This window comes from Rhamphochromis longiceps, linkage group LG8, assembly GCF_057381845.1.
Source record: "Rhamphochromis longiceps isolate RC_006_pf linkage group LG8, R_longiceps_female_GT1.1, whole genome shotgun sequence".
Taxonomy (NCBI): domain Eukaryota; kingdom Metazoa; phylum Chordata; class Actinopteri; order Cichliformes; family Cichlidae; genus Rhamphochromis; species Rhamphochromis longiceps.
The window spans coordinates 22,745,386-22,763,417 of NC_140564.1; the positions used below are offsets into that span (position 1 = coordinate 22,745,386).

Below are 18,032 nucleotides of genomic sequence, written 5' to 3' on the forward strand. Positions count from 1 at the left end.
GAACACCACCATAAGAAGTCACACACAATTTCTGGTGATGTCAATAAGAAATATAACTGCATCTTTAAATGTTCCATAATTATGATGAACCACATTTTTGGTACAGTGACCACAAATCAAAATGAGACACAAACAGTTTCAGTCCACTGTTTGGCTTCTTCAGAGGGTAAAGGCCCCAAACCAAAAATTGCAGTCTCTTTGCAGGTGATCCCACCTCTTGTTGATAGAAATCAGCTGCAGCAGCACCAGTGGGCAGAAGAACCTCAGGAATTTTTACAGGCACCCCCTTTAGTCAGTTCATTTGGTATTCCATTTCCTGCAGGACACGAACGATTGTTTAAAGGGGTTACAACTGCATGAGTTAAAATTTACTTACAATTTACTAAATCTAAAACAATTTTCACTGGTGGTTTTGTTTTATTCACCAAAAATAAGATAACATGCCAAAGACCACCGTGTAAAAAAAAAAAAACTGTAGAAATCACGTCCTGACTAGTTAATCTTTGAGTATTTGCTACCTCGCTTTCGATGGTCTCATCAATAAAATATGAATCATAGAAAAGACATGATAGATGAAATAATATGATATTAAGAACAAAATGTATTGTCCCTTGATAATCCTATTTAATCTGATCAGCATTTAGCATTTGTCAAGGAAGTTGCTGATGAATGTAAACCTTGAGTAAAAGGACCTCTAGTGGTCAATCCCTGTACAGGTAAACGCTGCATTTGTGTTAATGACCAGTAAGAGCTTTAAATTTGTTTTTAAAACCAGAGCGACCCATAAAAATAGATCCAAGACTTAAAAATAAAGTATAAAATAAACTAATCAGGAAAAAAAGAAGACTAAAACACTGGCTTCCAATCACCAATATTACTTAAGTGCGCACAGTGCCACGGCCACTCAGCACAGTCACATTTGAAACAACAATAATCTGTTAAAAGCTACATAAATTATAACCCACTAAGTTTTAGCAGTTACCCTGGTATAGAAAATGAAACAAACACACACCATTATTTATTGATTTATTTTTTTTATTAAGTAATGTTTTTTCAGTTGAAGCCATTTAAAGTCTATTTAATAATGCTGTGTTAGAACAGGCACTTTAAAGCTCTTTGTACTGTAAGGTTAAAACCCCACAGTATTAGAGAGAAAACCCCAGCAATCAAACGATCCCCTATGAGCAAGCACTAAGGCGACGGTGGGAAGGAAAAACTCCCTTTTAAGAGGAAGAAACCTTCAGCAGAACCAGACTCAGGGAGGGGCAGCCTTCTGCTGTGACTGGCTGGGGGCATAATTGTGATGTAATTTTATGCTAAGGATACTGAATTTCATGTTTGTTTGTTAGAATTAGTGAATTACCATGATGACTATTTTAAGTATGATTATAAGTAAAACTAAAAGTGCAAGTGCACCAATTACTGAAGTCATCCAAGAAATTATATCTAACCATCTTCTGATTGTAGGAATCAGGCCTGAATTAGCTCTATGGGGAAACCTACGCTGAATAATTGCTGAAAAATGATTGAACAATGAGGTAAATGGTGCTCCACAAATATTAAGGATGTGCCTGGTGACAAAAATGACTCCTTGGCCCGCAAGCATAACTGGAGCTGTAATAAGGGAATTAAAACCTGGAAGATTTCTGTGAAGTCTGGAAACAGCAGAGTCTCCGTCCTCTCTTTGAAGAGTTCCTTGGACAATATTTGGTTCATTCTCTTTAGATCTGTTATCTGAAGCTGCAGGGAGACCAACATTGAATAAATCAATGCTGTAACTCTCGCTGGTGGGAGAATCTTCATGTCCAAAGTTGTTTATAGAAACAGTGGTTTTAGGAACCTTAGCTGTTTCAGAGGTCTCACTAGTGGGTGTGGTAACTGAGGTAAATGGTGCTCGACCAATATTAAGCAGGTGCCTAGAGATAAAAGCTTCTCTAAGGCCCACAGGCACAACTGGAACTCTACAAGAGGAATAGAGATTTGGAATAATTGAGGTAAATGGTGCTCGACCAATATTAAGGAGGTGCCTAGAGATAAAATCTTCTCTAAGGCCCACAGGCACAACTGGAACTCTACAAGAGGAATAGAGATTTGGAATAATTGAGGTAAATGGTCTTCGACCAATATTAAGGAGGTGCCTGGTGATGAAATCTTCTCTAAGGCCCACAGGCACATCTGGAACTCTACAAGAGGAATCGAGATTTGGAGCATTTGTTTGAAGTCTGGAAGAAATTGTTTCTTCTTCCTTTGTTTGAAGACTGCCTGGGACAACATTTTGTTCATTATCTTCGGGTCCGTTATCTGAAGGTTCAGGAAGAATGGCATTTAATAAATCAGTGTTGTAACTCTCGCTGGCTGAAGACTTTTCATCTTCAGCGTTGTTCATATTAACACTGGTTGTAGGAATCTTAGTTGTTTCACTGGAGGGTGACTGTTCGTATTCAAAGTTGTTTACAGAAACACTCGGTGAAGGAACCTCAGTTGTTTCAGAGGTGGGTGACTTTTCCGTTTCACTAGTGGGTGAGGTAAATGGTGCTCGACCAATATTAAAAATGTGCCTGGTGACAAAAATGACTCCTCGCCCAACCGACTCAACTGGAGCTGTAATAATGGAAGACAGAGCTGAAAGATTTGTTTGAACTCTGGAAAAAAACGTTTCTTTCTCCTCTCTTTGAAAACTTCCTTGGTCAGCGTTTTGTTCATTCTCTTCAGATTTGTTCATATCTGAAGGTTTGGGGAGGACGCCATTGAATAAATCAGTGCTGTAATTCTCACTGGTGGGAGACTCTTCATGTTCAAAGTTGTTTATACTGGTTTTAGGAGCCTCATCTATTTCAGAGGTGGTTGCCTGTTCATTTTCATAGGCGTTTACAGAAACACTGGTTTTAGGAACCTCAGACTGTTCATCTCTAGAAATAGATATCGGTAAGAAGAACCCATCAGGCTCTAAATAATATCTGTCAAGCACCTCAAAGCCGTCAGTATCTGAAGAATTTGTACGACTGAACACTGAGCGCCACATATTTGTAAACAGAGGAGATAGGGTTCAGTAGAGATAAACTATATGCTCTAACCTTTAGACGATTGTTAGAAGACTATAGAATCAGCGTTAATTTTGTTAAAATGTGTTTTCAACACTAGGTGTAGTAGAGTGCCTTACCTTGGGGGTAAATATGAGCTCGCGTTCTAAGGCGCGAGCTCATATTTATAGCCTCACGGCAGTGTGACGTCAAGGCACACGTGCCGTGACGTCACAGTACGCTTACTCTTTGAAATTCATTCGGTCACAAAACGTCTTGAACCTTCACCTCCCTGAACGTTAGTATTAACCATTAAGCTAACCTTAATATTAACCTGCTGTTCTCGAGGAATGGCAACCCAGACAGGAAAAAACCCGGGGTGCTTCCGCCCTTGGGATTACGCCCCCGCTGTCTCACCGTCGATTAACAAACAACACACTCCCCTTTTTTAATTATTTACTTTTTGTGTTCAAGTTTTACGGCTTGCTCTCACGTAGAAAGCTCTGTTAACGTGGAATGAAATTATACTGGTCGGAGGTATTAAAGGTAACTTCTTAGTGTTTTTATTCAGAAATGTAAGATTGTGGGAAGCCGAGTTAGCTTAAAGCACATTGGCTACTAGCATATTAGCTAAATAAATAACGGAGGCTTGTATTTTTGTATATATTTCTATGGTGCTGTAAGCCAGTGTTAATTGACTTGTTTAGCTAAATAAATAACGGAGGACTTAACGGCAGTGATTTTGTCGCTATATCTAGCGAGTTTTCAGACGCCTTAATTGACTTTTTTTTTTTTTCTAAAAAGCGACTAACGACAAATCTGGTGACTTTTTTCTGGTGTTATTACGAGTTTTTGACGTGAAAGCACGTATCGCTCTTACAAGCAGCGGGAGCTGCCGTGGGCACCTCGCCCGTGCCAAAGCACTCACAGGCGGCCGTCCTAATGCAGCAGTTGCCCCCAGCTGCTGTCAGAGCAGGAGCTTTTTACACCTACGGGTCCAAACTGCAAAAGAATTGCGCATGAGCGAAACCGCTGCTCCCGCTCTGACTATAACGCAGGTCGGGAGAAGCGGTAGAAGTATATTGTTCTTTGTTTAAAATAAATCAATGCACTAAAATACACCATTCCAAACATTGCTAACTTAGAAATCAGATGTCCTTGCAGAGCCTTAACTCTATCTTCTACATCCAATTTTGACTGAAGCTGTCTGGTGATGCTTGCTATGTCCATTTTTGATTAATGTAGTTTGTTAACAACATTATGTTTAAAAAGTGTTCGTCTTTTACTCTTGCTTTTTTGTGGATCCCAAGGTTTAAAACTCTGTAAAAGACACACACAGACACATAAACAAAAAAGTAACTCTGCCAGAGTGTCTATTTCGGGTCAGTTTTCCAGGTCACAAGTCTGGATAAAGGAGGGGGGTTGGGATTGTGACATTAACAAAAACAATAATTGCTAAAAGAAATCAAATTTGTGGTTCTAAATATATACTAAATGCTTTCAGGGTGTTTCTATTGACTTTGTCTCTTTCGCGATGTTATTTCTCTCTCCTACAGGGTCCTTTATAATTAATTATAAAGTCATCACTATGGCAGTGATGACTTTTCCCAGGAGAAGCTGGGACCCTGTTTACTAGAAGGTTTTAAAATTTCTGTACTTTTAGGTGACAGGAGACATGTGGCCTGGTCAAAACACAGAGAGCTGCACTCTAAAAGATCTTTAAACATAGTAAACATACCTTGTGTGCCACAGACTGCTCCCAAACACGAGGGGACAAGTAATACCTCTAAAACACTTAAGTTGGCTTTATTAAACATTAGATCTCTAGCTGGGAAAACATTTTTAATTAATGATTTAATCACTGAGCACAGCCTTGATTTTATGTTTTTAACTGAAACTTGGTTGGACCAAAGTAACAGTGGAGCTGTTCTCATCGAGACGACCCCTCCTAACTACAGTTTTATCAGTGAGGTCAGGGCGAGCAGGAGAGGAGGGGGGGTCGCTGTCTTATTTAATGAATCATTTCAATGTAAGCAGCTATCTCCTGGAAGTTTTCAGTCTTTTGAATATGTGGCTTTACAGCTGAAGGCCCCATCCAAAGTTGTGTTTCTTAATGTTTACAGGCCTCCCAAATACTGCACAGACTTTTTTAATGACCTCAGTGAACTGCTGTCTGTGATCTGTGTTGATTTTGACTGTGTAATTATTGCTGGGGATTTTAACATTCATGTGGACAACCCTCAGGACAAAGGGACTAAAGACCTGAGTAACACTCTGGGCAACTTTGGGCTGACTCAGCATGTAACAGAGGCCACACATAATAGAGGACACACTCTTGACCTACTGATCTCCAAAGGCCTGAGCATTTCAAAGGTTACTGTGTCTGATGTGGGCCTGTCTGATCATTACTGTGTTTTCTTTGAAAGTAAAATCTCAGCTCACACAAATATATCAACAACAGTGATCACAAAACGGTGTATAACTGAACACAGTAGTGCAATTTTTAACCAGGTCTTCCCATTAACACCTGACCTGTCCAGAGGGTCAGTCAATGAGCTCGTCAATAGCTTTAATGCAAAAATGTTAAATGTAATGGACACTATTGCTCCCATTAAGGTGAAGGTTATCTCTGGAAGGAAAAAGTCTCCATGGAGAAACTCCACACTGGTGAAAAAAGAAAAAAGAGAGTGTAGGAAAGCTGAGCGCAGATGGAGAAAAACAAACCTCCAGGTTCATTATGACATTTATAAAGAGAAACTTCACAATTATAATTTACAACTGAGGAATGCAAGGAGGTCCTACTTCTCTGACATCATCACTAAAAACAGCCATAATGCTCGGGTCTTATTTTCTACAGTTGACAGGCTAACAAACCCTCCTGTGTCAGTGGCAGCTGAACTTCATTCGACCATGGCCTGCAATGACTTTGCCAAATTCTTCACTGAAAAAATCCAAAAAATTAGACAAGCAATTGGTACATCAACAGCAGATCCAGGATATGTACTGTGTCCACCAAAAAACTGTTTAAACACCATGAAACAGTTTCAACCTATTAACAGCAAAGACCTGGAGGACATCTTAGGTCAACTGAACTCCTCCTCCTGCTGTTTAGATGTCCTGCCAACAAGTTTTTTCAAAAAGGTCTCAAAGACTTTAGAGTCAGATCTGTTACAGATCGTCAACTTTTCTTTATTATCAGGTGTGTTTCCAGAATCACTAAAAACTGCTGTAATCAAACCTATACTGAAAAAGGACAATCTTGACAAGACACAAATGAACAACTACAGGCCGATCTCAAATCTCCCGTTTTTAAGTAAGATCATTGAAAAAGCAGTTTCTCAACAGCTCAGTTACTTCTTAAAACAGAATAATTGCTACGATGCCTTCCAGTCAGGTTTTAGACAGAACCACAGCACTGAAACCGCTCTGACCAAAGTGTTTAATGACATATGTCTGAATACAGACAGTGGAAAAATGTCAGTCCTAGTTTTACTGGATCTCAGTGCAGCATTTGATACAGTTGACCACAACATATTACTCAAACGACTGGAGAACTGGACAGGTCTTTCAGGAACTGTACTAAACTGGTTCAAAACATACGTAGAAAACAGGAAATACTTTGTATCAATAGGTGTTAGATTTGTATTGTTGATTGTCATTTATGCTTAGAAATATTTACTCATATATGCTTAGAAGTGTATATAATCATTGGTGGATTGAAAGGATGTTTCATCCTAAAGTAACAGCTCTGTGTGTTAGGGAGTGCATCCGTTCTTCTAGAGTGTCCTTGGTATAAATCACATACTCCCTAGGAGAGTTTCTCTTTTCTTGTTGATTTATGGTATAGCAAGCACACGTATATCTGTTTAAGTATAAGAGCCTTTTGTTAGATGGACTTAGACGTCCTGGCACTAGCCTTGGGGAGTCTTCACAGGGTCACATCTTGACCTCACACAGATTTCTCTCACACACACACACACACACACACACACACACACACACACACACACACACACACACACACACAGGCAAGGTACTCTTTGTGTGTATGTAGACGTCATATGTTAATGAACCTATGCATATTCATGTAACCACAATAAAAGGAGTGCTATGGGGAGCCTGGCTGAGAGTCTCTGACGGAGGTCAAGTGGTGGGACGACACTTGGCTCCAGCCAGACACCTCCCTCATGCATGAGTAAACCAGCCTGCTTGTGTCTTGCTTTGCAGTGTAATTATATTGTCTTCAACGTTCCAGCGGATAGGTACAAGCTACAAACCTATCATTAATTGGTCCTTCGATGCCGGATCCCTGGGATCGCATTCACCGAGGGGGGGGGAGAGGCACGCTGAAAGACTGACGTCAGCCAGGAAGTTCCTGTGGATTCGCTGTCTGTCCTTTCTCCTCGATGAATGACGATCGGCGGGATTCGAGGCTACATTACACGCTAAGCAACACCGAGTAAGTTTAAGTCTTTGCCGCTGTGTGCAGCAAAGCACGCGGTCACTGTGTGAGGTTGCGTTGTAAGTCTTTGCCGCTGTGTGCAGCAAAGCACGCATCCCCTGTGTGAGGTTGCGTTGAAAGTCTTTATCACTGTGTGCGATAAAGCGCGTGATCACTGCTATGTAAGTCTTTGCCACTGTGTGCGGCAGAGCACGTGGTCACTGTGTGAGACTGCGTTGAGACAATAGGCCTAATTTTTGTTGGTTGTGAGTGAGGATATTTGTTGTTGTTGTTGTTGTTGTGTGAGTGTGTGCGGAGTAGAACACGTGGTCTGCGACACCGACTGTTGTTGTTATCATGGTCTCCTAAGCAGCCAGGAGTGTGTGGAAAAGGCTAGCCCACATCAGCAGCTGTGCTCTGGTGGGTGGCTTTCCCCCCACCCCTTGCTGACACAAAATGTTAACTCTTTAGCTTGCCCTGTTCGACAACAGCCTGTGTGCCAAACCATTGAGGTGGATAGTTGTTAAAAGTAACCTACATTAAGCTTGTGGTTGCTCAAATTCAGTACAATGACATGTGAGGTGAAGTGATATAGGTAAATATTTAAACTCATGAAGTGCATAGAGGCACTTGACCTGTGTGGAAGACTGTCGTCTTATTATGAGCCATTGTTGAGATATAGAGCACATCTGTGAAAACAACTAATATGCTGCAACTACTGTGTGATGTCGCGTTGCAGTTTTGTTTTTGTTTTTTTAGCTGATGAGCAAGCTACACATTATCAGATCAAGAGCTGTCTGAGAACTACTCAAAGAGAGGGGAAACAGAGAGTGTGCAGCGTTTCCATGAGCAGTTTTTCTGCACCTTGACTAGTGTGTGTGTAGCATCAGCATCATGTTTTTGTTTATTTGTTTTGTTGGATTAAAAATAATTAAATAAACTGGTGATCATGCCTATGGATCACCATGGCACATATCTCCAGCCATATGATTTATTTATGCAGATGAAAAAGTGAGTGTGAATGTGTCTGACATCACAGTGTTTTTGTGCACTGTGCAAAAGTAATTGCCTTTGATTGTGAGTGAGAGCAGTGATTTTGCGGATCACAAGCTATTGTAAAGGAAAAAAAAAAAGAGTGAAAAAGAGACAAATTACATTGTAGACGAAGAAAAATAATCATAGGAAAAAGGTTTTGTGTTGATCAGCCAAAAAACAACTACAATGTCATTTTCTGCTTTAAGAAAGGATTGTTCACACAAACACGGACAGAGAGAGAGAGAGAGATGTGTGTTGATTAAGCAGTGATGATAATGAACATGTCTTAGTTTGTCACTTTCAGGTGAAAAGCAGACCTGTATCAATTTTCCACATGCAGCGGTCGGACGGAAGAAATTTATAGTTAAACATCATTGGAAACATGCAGGCCAAGTTCTGGCTGACTTATATACAGCGCAATGTGTTTCTCAACCTCACAAACTCACAAGCAAGCTCACTCCTCCCTGAAGAATGCAGCTCCAAAGCAATAACATGGCAGATAAAGAGACAGCATCAAGTCCTGAGCAAAAAGTCTCAGCAAGCAGCAGCAATGTGGACAAACAGCATCAGAGAAGAGCAAACCCATCATCCTGACTGATCGGATGAATGGCACTGTGTTTACAACAAGCTGCAACTTCACTATGCATGTGAAGAAAACTTTCGAGGAGAACTGAGGAGACTGTTGGAGTTTGACATTTGCCACCTGTGGAGTAAAATGGCAAGAAGAGACAGTGGAACACAGGACAAAGCTGAAGGAGAACTGCCGGCTGGGGACTGTTGCAAGTGGGAGAGGACAACAGAGTGAGAGTAAGTGGAAACACAGAGGAATGCTGTTATTAAATGTGGGAAATCAAAATTTGGGTTAGCAAATCTGGGGAAAAGAAAACTGACTGCTTAAGTTGGAAAATTGTGAAGGAGTCTGAAACAAATAGAAACATACAAAATCACACAAACAAGCAGAACATGAATTAACTTTACTAACAATTCCAAACACAAAATGACTCATGAAGACTCATAGCACATTAGTTAAGAAATGATCAAATAATAGCAGAGAAGTGTGTAGGAAAGGCAGCTTTAAGAACATGCTCTGCTGGATATGCAGCTCCACAGACATGCATTAGACCTGTCTAATTACACAAACCTGCAATGAAAATTAGTTTGTTATCTTTCATCAGTGTTAAAATAGTGTCAATTTAGCAGACACTTGTTATCAAATACTGAATTTATCCTAAAAAAATTGACTCTCCAAGTTGCAGGACAACAATTTAACCTTTGTGGGGAAAAAAAAAAAATCCTGGTTTGATAAATCAGTGATCAGGCAATAAATTTAGTGTTAAAATGGTAAATTGGGAGAAGCTTCCTGCTTGATTGATGCAGCAAGTAATTTACTGTATGAGGGAAATTGTCTTTTGTGATACTATTTTGAACATGCTTTCCTGTTGTCCTGTCAACTTAGTGGGTTAATGGCTGATATGCAAATTAGTTGATCGGTTTTAGATTAATGAAAGGTGACTGAATTCTAGCACGAGTGAATGAGATGTGTTTGAGTGGAAACTCTAAAACACTGAGTTTCCTGCTTTGATGTGCGAGTGAATTCTGTATCTAGATATACAACTCTGAATACGTCAGAACAAACGTCTTTTGTGAAGTGCATGACAGCATGTCACATGTTTTATGATGAAGGGAAAAAGGAAAATTGAATAAAATAGATCTGTGGCCTAAATGAGTGAAGAGCACAGACCTGGTGATTAAACTCATAAGTTAATAAGACATTAGACTGTTGTGTGTTGTGCAGCTGATGGTTGGTTTGGAGTGAATCTAGCTGATGATTCTTCTCCTGTTGTGAAGTTGATGAGGAGCTTGTGTCATGACTTAACAAGGCCTTTTTATTTGATACTTTCACAGTGCACTGAAAGTTTGGTTTGATAATTTGTTATTTTTCATTTTTTATCTTTTGAACAGGCACTGATTTTGTTTGTTTATTTCTTTTCTTTAAGCAGATCTGCACGTCGGGAATTGAAAGTGCTATACGACCGATCGAGAAAGCCACTTATTTGGGACAATTATGTCCCAGCCTAAAAAAAAGGATTCAGCGAGCATTACAGTTCTTCATGTGGTTTGCTCACATGATTTATACCAGGACACCTGGTTGATGTTTTTCCTACTACAGGATTTTTGGGTTTATGTGTGAGGAAAACTGTGTTTACAGGTTATGAGTGGTGATGCTGTTACACTGTGTTTTGGGAAAATGTGACGTTACTTTGATGGTTGATTTTATGGTGTTTTTATGGCACCTCTGGAACCTGTTGACCTGTGTCTGACCTCCATCTGACCACAGTCAATGTGTATTGCTAATGTTTGTTTCTTTGAGAATGCTGTGGAAGATTCAGCTGAAACGGACAAGTGACATGAGTAAAACAAATAAGAGATTACGGTATTTATGGAATAGTTTATTATGGGCTCTTTGCTGGCCACTTTGAGCCCATAATAATAATATGTGAGTGGAGTGACTTTGCTTAAGAGAAGTCACCGATTACATTAATGTTAACTGAGCACATGGGATGATCCATGTTTGAGGCGAATTATGGTAATAATAGTGATTTAATGATTTGAGAAAACCTGCACATGACACTTGTCTTGCCCGTGCTGAATGCTTATTACTCTTTTGATATAATTGTTTATACGTGTGAAGTTTGATTTTATTTCCAGATCTTGTGTATGCAGGCTCCTGGTGGAGCCAGTTTTTAAGACAGGGATCCAGGTTTGGTGAGTTGACGCATGAGAGTGTCCATGCGTCAAGAGGTGGGGTCCAGAATTAACATTAAACAATGTTTACTATTATTGTTGCAGTGATTTGTGTGATTAGCCGTTTATTTACAAGTATTAAACCTATGCAAGTGGTGCATCCATGTTCAGATGAGGCTTTGATGGCCTATAAGTGAAGTTCACTGAACTAAAGAATGTGGTTTGATGATTGTTGACATGCTCTCCAAATAGAAGTTTTTCTGAAATACAGGTGCAGCAGTGAGAAGCAAGAAACATTCCAGGCATAGCCCAGGCAGTGGTTGAGGTCAAAGGTCAAGCTGGTTGGGGCCCATCATGAGATCAGACCTTGGAGCCACTGCAAAGAGGTCGAGGTCCCAGGAAACCCCAGCACCCCCAAGACAGCACAATAGAGAAATCTCACACTTGGTTGTTTCAGTGGTGAGGGGGGAGTGCTGATTGAGCCCCCGTAGGGTAAGCTCGCACTTCAACCTCCAGCCTCTGATCAACTCTAAGGCAACCAAGTGCGAGGCGTGACGGCTGAATCAGCTGAACCAGGAGGAAGGCGGAGAAGCTGAGTGTTTTGAGACAGATCCAGCAGGCCCAAAATCAGGACTATGCGTGACGAAAAGGAGTGCCTGAGAGGATCGTCCACAAGATGGGAGCTGAGGCCAGGAGAGAGGCTTCAGGAGGATCAGAGATCATCTTCAGCACAGCAGACATGACACAGAGAGCTGTGCTACTGAGCTTCCAGGAGATTTTAAATAAAATGAAAGATTCAATATTGACGCTGAGGAAGACAACTAAGGTGTACGACGTGCTCTGCCTTAAACCTTCAGCAGCGTTGGAACATGAAAACTCGAGGGATGAGGAGCGTGCTAAGCTCCATCGACAGCGCAGAAGGAGTTCGAGGATGACATCATGATTCTGTGAAAGCACAGGAACCAGAAGCTATGGTGGTGATGACAGCAGTTTCCTATGAACATCACCTAATGCGGTGCCACTATACTGTACATACGATGACACTCTGAAGGCTGCTGGGATCATAACAGCAGTAAGACAACTGAACCCTGCACCGTTTTCACAGAGGTGTTTCTCTGCAGAGCGTGGACAATGAAGGAGTCATAAATATCCCCCTCACAGGACGAAGGCCTGAAGTGAGGTAATGGGAGGCCATAAAACTAGAGTGCTGAGAGGTCTGCAGCTCTGGAAATAGCTGAGACCCATGTTGACAAACAACAAAACCAACTGGTATGTTTGAATGTTTATTCTACATACATTTGGACTCTGGTCCTATGGACAATGATGGAAACATCTGGAAGAGACATTCATGACGCCCTGCAGAGCTCAAACCACCCTGCAGAGAGACATGTGATTTGCACACCCGCAGGAAGCACCACCAAGCTGAGATGTTTTTGAAAATGTTACTTTCTTATTTTCACTATTAAATTAACAATTTCTTTGTTTGCTTGTAGGATGCAGTTTGCCATGAGATGAGATCAATGAGGAATGAGATAACTGCTAATACATTTGTTAAACTGTGTATTTTTTCAGTAATTTAGGGTGATTTGACATATGCTGAATATAACAATGTTTGCATTGAAACTGTCAGACATGAAGTATTCATAACTGGGAACTTTTCAAGCATAAAGGTCAAAAAGGGGGGAAATGTTAGATTTGTATTGTTGATTGTCATTTATGCTTAGAAATATTTACTCATATATGCTTAGAAGTGTATATAATCATTGGTGGATTGAAAGGATGTTTCATCCTAAAGTAACAGCTCTGTGTGTTAGGGAGTGCATCCGTTCTTCTAGAGTGTCCTTGGTATAAATCACATACTCCCTAGGAGAGTTTCTCTTTTCTTGTTGATTTATGGTATAGCAAGCACACGTATATCTGTTTAAGTATAAGAGCCTTTTGTTAGATGGACTTAGACGTCCTGGCACTAGCCTTGGGGAGTCTTCACAGGGTCACATCTTGACCTCACACAGATTTCTCTCACACACACACACACACACACACACAGGCAAGGTACTCTTTGTGTGTATGTAGACGTCATATGTTAATGAACCTATGCATATTCATGTAACCACAATAAAAGGAGTGCTATGGGGAGCCTGGCTGAGAGTCTCTGACGGAGGTCAAGTGGTGGGACGACACTTGGCTCCAGCCAGACACCTCCCTCATGCATGAGTAAACCAGCCTGCTTGTGTCTTGCTTTGCAGTGTAATTATATTGTCTTCAACGTTCCAGCGGATAGGTACAAGCTACAAACCTATCAATAGGTAACTTCACATCTGAGCAGACAAGTATCACATGTGGAGTTCCCCAAGGTTCCATCTTGGGACCCCTTCTGTTTAACATCTACATGCTCCCACTGGCACAGATTATAAACAACAACAAAATAAACTATCACAGCTATGCAGATGACACACAAATATATATCACAATGTCACCAGGAGACCGAGGCCCTGTACAGGCTCTTGGTAAATGCATTGAGGAAATCAATGACTGGTTGTGCCACAATTTTCTCCAGCTAAACAAAAACAAAACTGAGGTAATAGTCTTTGGCGCCAAAGAAAAACGATTACAGGTCACCAGAGAACTTCAATCTATACATCTAAAAACCACAAACCAGGCGAGAAATTTGGGTGTAGTGATGGATGCAGACCTAAACTTAGAAAAACACATTAAGACAATAACAAAGTCAGCTTACTATCACCTCAAGAATATATCAAGGATAAAAGATCTGATGTCTCAACAGGACCTGGAAAAACTAGTCCATGCATTCATCTTTAGTAGGCTTGATTACTGTAACAGCATCTTTACAGGTCTACCTAAAAAATCAGTCAGACAACTACAGCTCATTCAGAACTCTGCTGCTCGAGTCCTCACTAAGACCAAAAAAGTGGACCACATCAGTCCAGCTCTGAGGTCCTTACACTGGCTGCCTGTCCGTCAGAGGATAGACTTTAAAGTTCTGATGCTGGCCTATAAAGCTCTGAATGGTTTAGGACCAAAATACATCAATGACCTCCTGACCCAGTATGAACCTTCCAGATCCCTCAGGTCATCTGGATCCGGTCTTTTATCAGTTCCCAGAGTCAGAACCAGACACGGAGAAGCTGCATTCAGCTTTTATGCTCCTTATATCTGGAACAAACTCCCAGAAAGCCTCAGATCAGCTGAAACACTCAGTTTATTTAAATCCAGGTTGAAGACTCACCTGTTCTCAGCTGCATTTGAATAAAGCACCAAACCCACACTTTAAGCTTAAATTTCAAAACTTACATTTAACTACTGATTTTATCTACTGTTCTGATTTTATGTTTTGATTTTATATACTGTTGTTTGTTTGTTTGTTTGTTTGTTAATTAGTTAGTTTATTTGCTTGTTTTAATCAATTTTAAATCATGCTTTTTATTTGTTCTTGTTTCTAATGTCTCTGTAAAGCACTTTGAATCACCTTGTTGTTGAATTGTGCTATACAAATAAACTTGCCTTGCCTTGCCTTACATGACCAATTATGCAAATTAGGCAATGACGTCATCTAGCGACTTTGTCCTCCAGCTTCACTGTTTATATTATGCTAACATAGCTGTGTCGCTAGCGGTCACGTAGCGCATCATTACATAGCAGCTAGCCAAACTTCAGTAACACTACAAACTTCACTGCTGTTTACTTTCCTGTCTTCATTTATTTGGGAAGTAATAGCAAAGCTGTACGTCTTAATTTGTTTCAGAAATCCCTCAGTCAGAACATGCTATATTATGTTTAGGTGGAAACTAGCGAGCTAACTTGCTGCTAACTTCTAACTCTGTTAAATTTCGTAAATTCTGTTTTCATGGATGCCTGGATATTAAATGTAATTGTTACATCTGGTAGAGCAACCACACTGATCATTTTATTACAGATGAAAGAATTTAGACAGTTTTTCAACTCTCGGTAATGCTGCAGTGAAGAAAATAATATATCGCGATATATATTGTTACCGCACATGCTTGAAAGTATACCATGATATGGATTTTAGGTAGGGTTGCCAACCGTCCCTTAAAATACGGAATCGTCCCGTATTTCGAAACAAAAGTACACGTCCCGTATTGAGCTAATAAGGGACGCACTTTGTCCCGTAATACAGTGAGAATCAAAAGTAGTCTATAAATGTTAATGGAATTAACGCTTTGTTTGAAAACATAATTCCCAGCCCCTCTCCTGCTTTGTGACCAATGAGCTGACAGCACACTTATGACAATTCGAGTATGACAATTCAGATTATCTCATTGGTCGAGGAAAGGTCGCTTACAGAGAAAATACCGGAAGACAACAGATGACCACAACAACAAGCATGGCCAACAGGGAAACAAACGCCGACACTGCGGTGCAAGTCTCAGATGACAGTACACTTAAAGCTGGGCAGACACTGTGCGATTTTCAAACTGCACGATTGACTCGCAGGGGTTAGAAGTTGGTAGGTCACGATGCAGGGTCTCACACTATACCGCCCGATGCTCTGATGCGACCTGAGAGCTCACACTGTGCGTCCATAAAATGAAGGTTATAACAGAAAATCTGTCGCTCTCTCCCTCTCTGTCTTTCACTCACACAGACACACCACCACCATCAACTTTGCTAAATTGCTAATGAAAAACATTGATCAGGCAGCTGTGATTGAGCAGCAGTGTAAATCCAACTGTTTTCACGGTTGTTGTGGTCGTGATAATTTTGTGATGCCACATCGAAAAGGCTCGGATGAGCTTTCCAAAGTTCTACAAGTTGTGCCTCCATGGCTTGTGTCCAGATCACACGCTGCACAGCCGTGCTGCTCCGTCTTTTTCACCGACGTTTACGTGTTTGCGCGTGCGCAGTGTGAGCGGCTGCGGTGACACCCTCACGAGCGATTGATGATCGGGAGCTGGTCGTGAGGTGTTAATCGCTTCTCGTTACCCCACGTATACTACACGACGCACGATGAAGGCCAAAATCGGTCTGATCACCAAATCGGTCGCACGACTCAGAAATCGTCTCAAAATTGGCCAAAAATCGCACAGTGTGAGCCCAGCATTAGAGCAGCAATGTTTGTTCGCTCAGAGAAAGAAAAATAGGCTGCAAAAGCACAGGGAGGAATGGGAAAAGGAAAACACCTGGCTGGAAAAAGTTAATATGGGCATGTGCAGTGAATATCAGCGCTATGTGGCCAGAAGTGTGATAATATAACTTATTTTGAATGTGTGAATGTGTGTGTGAATGGGTGGATGACTGGATATGTAAAGCGCTTTGGGGTCCCTAGGGACTAGTAAAGCGCTATATAAATACAGGCCATTTACCATATTTTGTGTAATAAACAACTGCAAGGATAGATGATTACAACAAATAGATCACTAATACATAAAAGTAATACATAGATGAATAATGATGGTGAGTTAAGATGCGTAATCATGGGAACAAGCGGGTTTACAAACAGGAGCAGCTGATTAGCATTAGAAAAGCTGAAATAATACCTCAACTGAAGCCAATTGTACTAAATGCACTATATGTGCACAGTTACAAGAATATTTTTCTTTCTATTGTTTTCTATTAATTTATATAATTTTAAGTTAAGCAGGACAGAGTTCTTTTAAAGAAAGATTTACTTATATTCTCAAAAGTTAAGCATGACAGGCTTCTGTTTAAGAAAGAGACCTGTTTTACTGTGTTAATGTTTTCATTTTGAGCTAAAAATAAATGGCTAAATGATCATTTGTTTCCCATGTGTTCATATCACAAAGAATATGCATCTGCTTAAATCAACTTCAAGTCAAATGGTTAAAAAAATAATTTCACACACAAAAAAAGAGCTACCACACTGGGAAGGGTGAAGACAACTGGGTTGCCCGGCCCTGGCCACGAGGTGTCCCTTATTTATTTTTCAGGGAGTTGGCAACCCTAATTTTAGGCCATATCGCCCAGCCCTACCTCCAAGACATCACTTTGACCGTAAATCTGAAACTGCAAAGACCGCACACACATTCTGTAAAGGATGCCTTCATCTGCCTCATTTGCAAATGTTACAGCAAGTTCAAAAGTTTGTTTTTAGTTAAATTTCTTAGTTTACAGTTGAAGTAACTAATATATTTTTCTTCTTCTTTTATTTTTTCAACCTTCTAGCTCTTATGGAGAAGCCCAGTTTTCCACATGTTGCAAGTCTTTAGTCGGATGCTGATGTTGGATGTGTGGAGCAGTGTGGCTGTTAACTGCAGATCATGGTTTTAAATGCAGAGAAGAATTTGATTGTAAGGTACACGAGGTTAAGGGTCTCCATGCTGTTCTGACTCTCTTTGAAGAGACATAATGTGTAACTCATGTAAAATTGTTTGAAAAGGAAAAGGCAAATGTGTTACTAGAAAGCTACAGAGGCTGCAAAGGTTGAATTTCATATCACCACCACAGCACTTGGTTTGATTGGTTTGGTTATCCTACAGAGAAAGAGGAACTTGAAGATATTTGTAGCTTATTTTAGGTTTTAGAAATGTGCTAGATAGGATGTAGAAGTATAGTAGAGACACTGACACTGCCCTGGATGTAATATAGGCCTAAACGTGACATAAACTTAGGAGTAAACTTGTAAGAGACCCTCCCCACCTTGAGCTGTGAAAACAGGACAAAGAGAAGCTAAAGCTGAGTGGAAATTCCCCAGGGGATACCTGGGTGGGGATCTAAATGTTTGTAACTGGATAACTTTGGCTTGAAAGGGAGATGGACTTTTATGACCCACAGGAAGTCACGTACACACA

The 18,032-nt window shown here is 40.6% G+C and overlaps 1 long non-coding RNA gene across 1 annotated transcript; it reads left to right on the forward strand.

Annotated features, from left to right (window-relative positions):
• Positions 1-5,510: 5,510 nt before the first annotated feature.
• Positions 5,511-14,260, forward strand: LOC146663679 (uncharacterized). The gene is made up of 2 exons (XR_014913053.1): positions 5,511-7,533; positions 7,590-14,260. It is a non-coding gene; the product is annotated as an uncharacterized LOC146663679 (long non-coding RNA).
• Positions 14,261-18,032: the final 3,772 nt, after the last annotated feature.